Below are 5589 nucleotides of genomic sequence, written 5' to 3'. Positions count from 1 at the left end.
GGATGTGTTCATATTTTGTACTGTGTATAACAGAAAACAAGAGACATGTATTTGTACTTTATGTTGCTCATATAATTAATTTAGTGGGATAATACGTCAATTAATTTTATGTGAATTATAAAAATAATAGGGTGAGAGCATGCCATTGGCTTGGCACTTGGCACATGGCAGTGTAGCCGCAATATGTATATATAAGTATATGTGATGAATCACATATGAAGAGGTTGGTATAGTAGAACAACCGTTGATGCAATGGCTATTTTGGAATCTTTGACACAATCTGCTTTCATCTCTTCGTCATCACATTGAAATGCAAATTGTGTCAAACAATATGTATATTAGAAGTTGAGCTATGAGACAATTGGATGCCTATGGCAATGGTTGTCATGCAAGGATGAAAAATATATACGTTTAATGATATTATCTTGCTAAAGCAATAAACATGAAATATCCAGAACTTAAACATGAAATCCCAAATTAAACATTTGTCCTGACTTTAGGAAAAAAAAAAAAAAGATTACTAAAGTTCATATCATACTAAACCCCCTAATGCTCAGTTGCCATCCATAAACATTTTAATGAAATCTGCCTTGTGAGAGTCATCCAGGGTACACCAAATACCCGTCATATCAGTATCTTTGACTAACTTCATTGTAATTTTCAGCACCTGATCATATGGGAGACCATGGCCTCAAGCTGAGATGGTAACTTGGCTTTCGCTTCTCTGAAAACCCTGACATATTGTTTCACTAGAAGCTAACAAAAATTCTGCAAAAACCAAGGTCATTAAAAATTAATGCAAACAAAGAGATGCTGCAATGAAAACCCTCACATATTGTTTCTTATCTAGCCCAATACATTACTCGACTAACATAGGAGGTTAAGTTATACAACAATATAACATACATGCCACTAACATGAAAATACATGAGATGATAAACAAAGGTATCATTACCAAAAAGTAGCAATTACAGTAGAATTAATAGTCAAAGGTAAGATATGCAAACAGGGAAGCGAGGAAATTCATAGATGCAAAATAGTGCTAACACTCACTCACAGGTTTGACATATAGTGCTAGCATGCCTAGATTGAGAAATAGAAACGAATACAGCAAGAGCTTAAACCAACTAAACTTTCACTGTAACTGGAGGAAACCCCTTGAACATTGAACACACAAGGACTAAACATCAACTCTAGAGACCCTCTAGTACAGAGAAAATCGAGACAATTCAGCTTTTCACAAACGTACAACCAAAACTGGCAAAGAGTCCCAATGCCATTGGTTTCCTCCAGTCACAACATGAGCAAACCAGTTTTTGGCAATACTTAGCTCAAACCCGTCCCAGTTACGGCTAATACCCTAGATTCAGCATTCAATTTCAACAACTCTTTTTTTTCACTTTTAATCAATAAATGTTCCCAAACAAGTAATAACTTTTTTCTTATCATCCAACTTCTACTCTGTAGTTTACCAGTGGCAGTATTTTCAACACGAATCGAATATTAAAGCTACTCATTACAATTACCTAAACAAGATGTCTTCCTAGGCCGTTATTTTAGCATTCCAATAGACAAAAATACAAAAAATTATGCAAGGGAAGAAGAGCATATAATGACAAAGAGAGGAAAATCTAACAGATGCAAAACAGATGCAGTTCAGTTTTGAAATCTCGAAAGATGCATTTGTCTGTGTCCATATTCAAGAACAAAGCTCCAAACTAAGAATGAAATCAAAACTCCCGACGTCAAACAGCCCCATGAACCAACAGAGGAAAATCCAACAGAGAACCAAACTAAGAATGAAATCAAAATTGCTTCCAAAAAAATAAAAAAAAGAATGAAATCAAAATTGCGGCATCAAACAGCCCCACGAACCAACAGAGGAAAATCCAAAACAGGTAACCCAATCCAATCCAACAGAACCCAAAGACATCAGATTTATAGATTTCACCACATAAAAATTGAAACTTGAACACTGAAAAAATGAATCCAGATAGAGAGATACCTCTGAATGCAGTACTGCTCAATAGGGGGAGTGGAAGCATATAAACAGAGGCGGATCTTTGGTTGCAAATGCAGTATTGGGCAGATCGAAGCACTACAAAATACAAAGAAATCAAAACAAGCAAATCAGAAAAGAATACAAAGAAATTAAAGCACTACAAAATACAAAGAAATTCAGCAGAATTAGGAACTGGGTGTTAATGAAATCGAAACAAACAAATCAGAAAAGAATAATAATGCAACTTCAAATTTACATCAAAATTAATTAAAGATAAGATTGAGTCAGTCAGTCCATGTGGTTTCCGACTGCGACCCTCCAAAAAATGGTATGAGGACTGAAAGCTATGGATCAAATCAAAAATTTGAAATTGAAATTAACCCAATTCAATTTGAGGACTGCAAAGCAAAACCCAGAAAGGGGATTCATAGAAAAGGCATCGGTGATTTGGAATTGCCGGGCATACGACTGACACCCAGCAAACACCAAACCAAGAGAGAAACAAAAAGTACTACAAAATACAAAGAAAGAGAGACCGAGAGGCTACACAATCACAATCAGATCGAACCTGGGACGGAAATACAAAGCTGAAAGTTCATGGAAAGGCTACACGGAAGAGGATGAGGAGGAAGGTTGCGAAGGGGAGATGCAGGAGGATGAACAAGTTCCCAGCGGCAGAGAGAAGAGAAAGATAGTTAGGGTTTGTTGGATGATTTAGAAGGTGTAAATATTGAAAAAGCTAAGGGGTATTTTTGTCTTAAATTTTATGATTTTTGTGTTCCATGGGACGGAAAAACCCGTTCCGGGGGGAAGAGGGGGAATCAAAATTTAGCCAATTTTCGTTCCGCGGAACACGCGTTCCACATAATTTTAGCGCACCAAACGTGGGACGGAACGCGTCCGTCCCACTCTGTTCCGTTCCATCCCGCGTACCAAACGCACCCTCATATAGAGAACTTGTTAGGAATAATTTGTTTGCGATGCATATTCATCCGATTCAATGATTCTAGGGAAATCTGAAGGTTAATTTAAGCGGACCTAATTAACTTGGAGTGTCGAGTTTCATAACTTATTCAATTGATAACTGGAAATCGATTTAGGTTGCATATATTTCATGTGTGGAGAAGAACCCCTTAGCCATTCCATCATCCATTGATTCTTCATAACTTTGTATTACAATCTGTTTCTCTTACAATCTGCCATTTAAGTTTATTTTCGTCCAAATCAAATCCCCAATTATTTTGAATTCCTAGATTAATTGGAAAGTGTGTTGGTTTATGTTTTTAAGTGTTTTGGTACAAGTTAAAACCCAAATTCGTCCAATTTGATGCTTTGTGTTCAAAACTGCCCAGAAAGTGGTTTTTAGGCAGTTTTGAGTGTTTGGTTGCTGTTTTGATTCTTTTGGTTCGTTTTAGTGTTTTAGAGTTTAGTTTTGCATTCTTTGAGTCTAGTTTCGTATTTTTAAACTTTGTTTCACAGATTTGAGTCAGTTTAGAGTGTTTTAGCAATCCCTCCTAATCCCCGGTTTAAGAACGATCCCTACTTATCCATACTACAATTGTCAACAAGAGGGTTAATTTGTGTGTTAACTTATTTTTCACATCAAATTTTGGCGTCGTTGCCGGGGATTAGCAACTTTGCTAATCTCTTGGATTGTTTTCTTTCGAATTATTGTATTTTGTTTAAGTTTCTGTTTAAGTTGCTGATTTGTTTTGTTTTCTTTGATTTTAGGTACTAGTGCATGACTCGAAGTTCCCGACCTGTTTGTGAGCATATTTTGGACTTTGACGACGACTTCGAGAGAACTTTGAGAAGAAGGAGGAACCAACAGCACAAGGAGGATCCCACGACACAAGTGGGTGGAGAAGAGCAAGGTATAGCCATGGACAACCGTACGCTCAAGGAGCTTGCCGCCTCGGGTTTGGATAATGTCGCACCATTGTGTATCCAATATCCCATGGCTGCTCAAGGTAAAACCGAAGAGTTCGAGTTAAAGTCAAGTTTGCTCCACCACATTCCAAAGTTCCATGGGCTGTCCATGGAGGATCCGAACAAACATTTGACAGAATTTGAAGTGGTGTGCTGATGTGATATTAACTAGCACTCAAATTAAACCCTCTTTTTGTCAAATTGTAGCAAAGATGTAAGTAGGGATCGTTCTAAACCGGGGATTAGGAGGGATTGCTAAACACTTGGAAACTGACTTAAAAACTCAAAAACAAAGTTTAAAACACTAAACTAGACTCAAAGAATGCAAAAGTAAAGGTTAAAACACTTAAACAAACCTAAAGCTCAAAACAGCAACTAGAAGGCTCAAAACTGCCTAAAAACCACTTTCTGGGCAGTTTTGAGCACCTACACTAATTTGGACGAAATTTGATGAAAACTTGAATCAAAATACTTAGAAACACAAATCAAAACACTTTCTAACTAATCTAAGACTTCAAATTAAAGGGAGATTTGTTTTGGACGAAAATTTAACACAAAACAGAAACTTGAAACTAAACAGATTGTAAAAACGATTTTGGTGAAATAGATGGATAAAAGGCTAGTTAGGAGGTTCTTCTCCACACATGTCACACTTGCAAACAAACGATTTTCAGTTGTTCTTCCAATAAATTATAAAGACTCAATGCCCCGAATTAACCGTGAATTGCACTAATTAACCCTCAGTTTTTCCAAAATTTATCAAGTTGGATGATTGCATACGACAACCCAAAACATTCCCTACAAGTTCCCTACATGAATTGCATAATAGAGATACAAGCAAGAATCATTACGTTCTATGAAAAACATAAGCATTGACGAAGCATTTGTTACTATGAATTGCATGAAACTTATGCTAAGAATTCATTCAACGCGATCGTTTTCAAGCGATCTTCACTACTTGTGATTATAAGGTTGTAACTATTAGGTGAAACTCCCTCATAATCTAGCATCATATTCATGCATGAAAACTAAGCGTGCACTCTCAATCAACATACATAAATAAGTATCAATCAAATAGATGAACGAATTGAATCCACAACTTATGAAATAACAACTGAATGTAATCGAATCAAATTGCAAGCATGTACATGGTTTCGAATTACCCCCCAACTAAGGGGGTTTAGTTCCTCATACTCACAACACAAAGTTTATTGAATTGAAACATTGAAACATAAGAAAGATCACACCTAAAAATTCCAGCAATCTAAATTGCACAGCAGGAACATCTAAGAACCTTCCTCCTCTTCCTTGGTTGCGGCACAGGGGTTTGTGATGGTTTTTGGGGGTTATGGATGGTGTAGAATGGTGGAAAAGTGTGTAGGATAGGTGTATGGGACGGCTAGGGTGGTTTTGGGTCAGAAAATATGGTGAATGATGAAGGATAGGTGCTGTTGAAGATGGGGAATGGTTTCTGGCGTGAAGGATTAATTTCTGGATTATGGAGAGGGTTTTTTAGAAGGGAGTTAGGATGGTAGGGTGGTGCGGCAAGGTGTGGGAAAGAGTTATGGAGGTGTGGAATGGTGTCTAAAGGTGGAGGATGGTGGCTGGAATGGATGAATGGCTGCGGCAAGGAAGGGATTTGGGTGATGGTGGCTGCG

General features: G+C 37.3%; 1 long non-coding RNA gene across 1 annotated transcript; it reads right to left on the bottom strand.

Moving 5' to 3' along the window:
* Window positions 1-395: 395 nt before the first annotated feature.
* On the bottom strand, window positions 396-2432 carry LOC139194229 (uncharacterized). The gene is made up of 2 exons (XR_011578990.1): window positions 2006-2432; window positions 396-768 (listed from the first exon to the last, which is right to left on the bottom strand). It is a non-coding gene; the product is annotated as an uncharacterized lncRNA (long non-coding RNA).
* Window positions 2433-5589: the final 3157 nt, after the last annotated feature.

The sequence above is a fragment of the Malus domestica genome, chromosome 03 (assembly GCF_042453785.1).
Source record: "Malus domestica chromosome 03, GDT2T_hap1".
Taxonomy (NCBI): Eukaryota; Viridiplantae; Streptophyta; class Magnoliopsida; order Rosales; family Rosaceae; genus Malus; species Malus domestica.
This window is presented reverse-complemented; position numbering and strand designations above follow the sequence as displayed.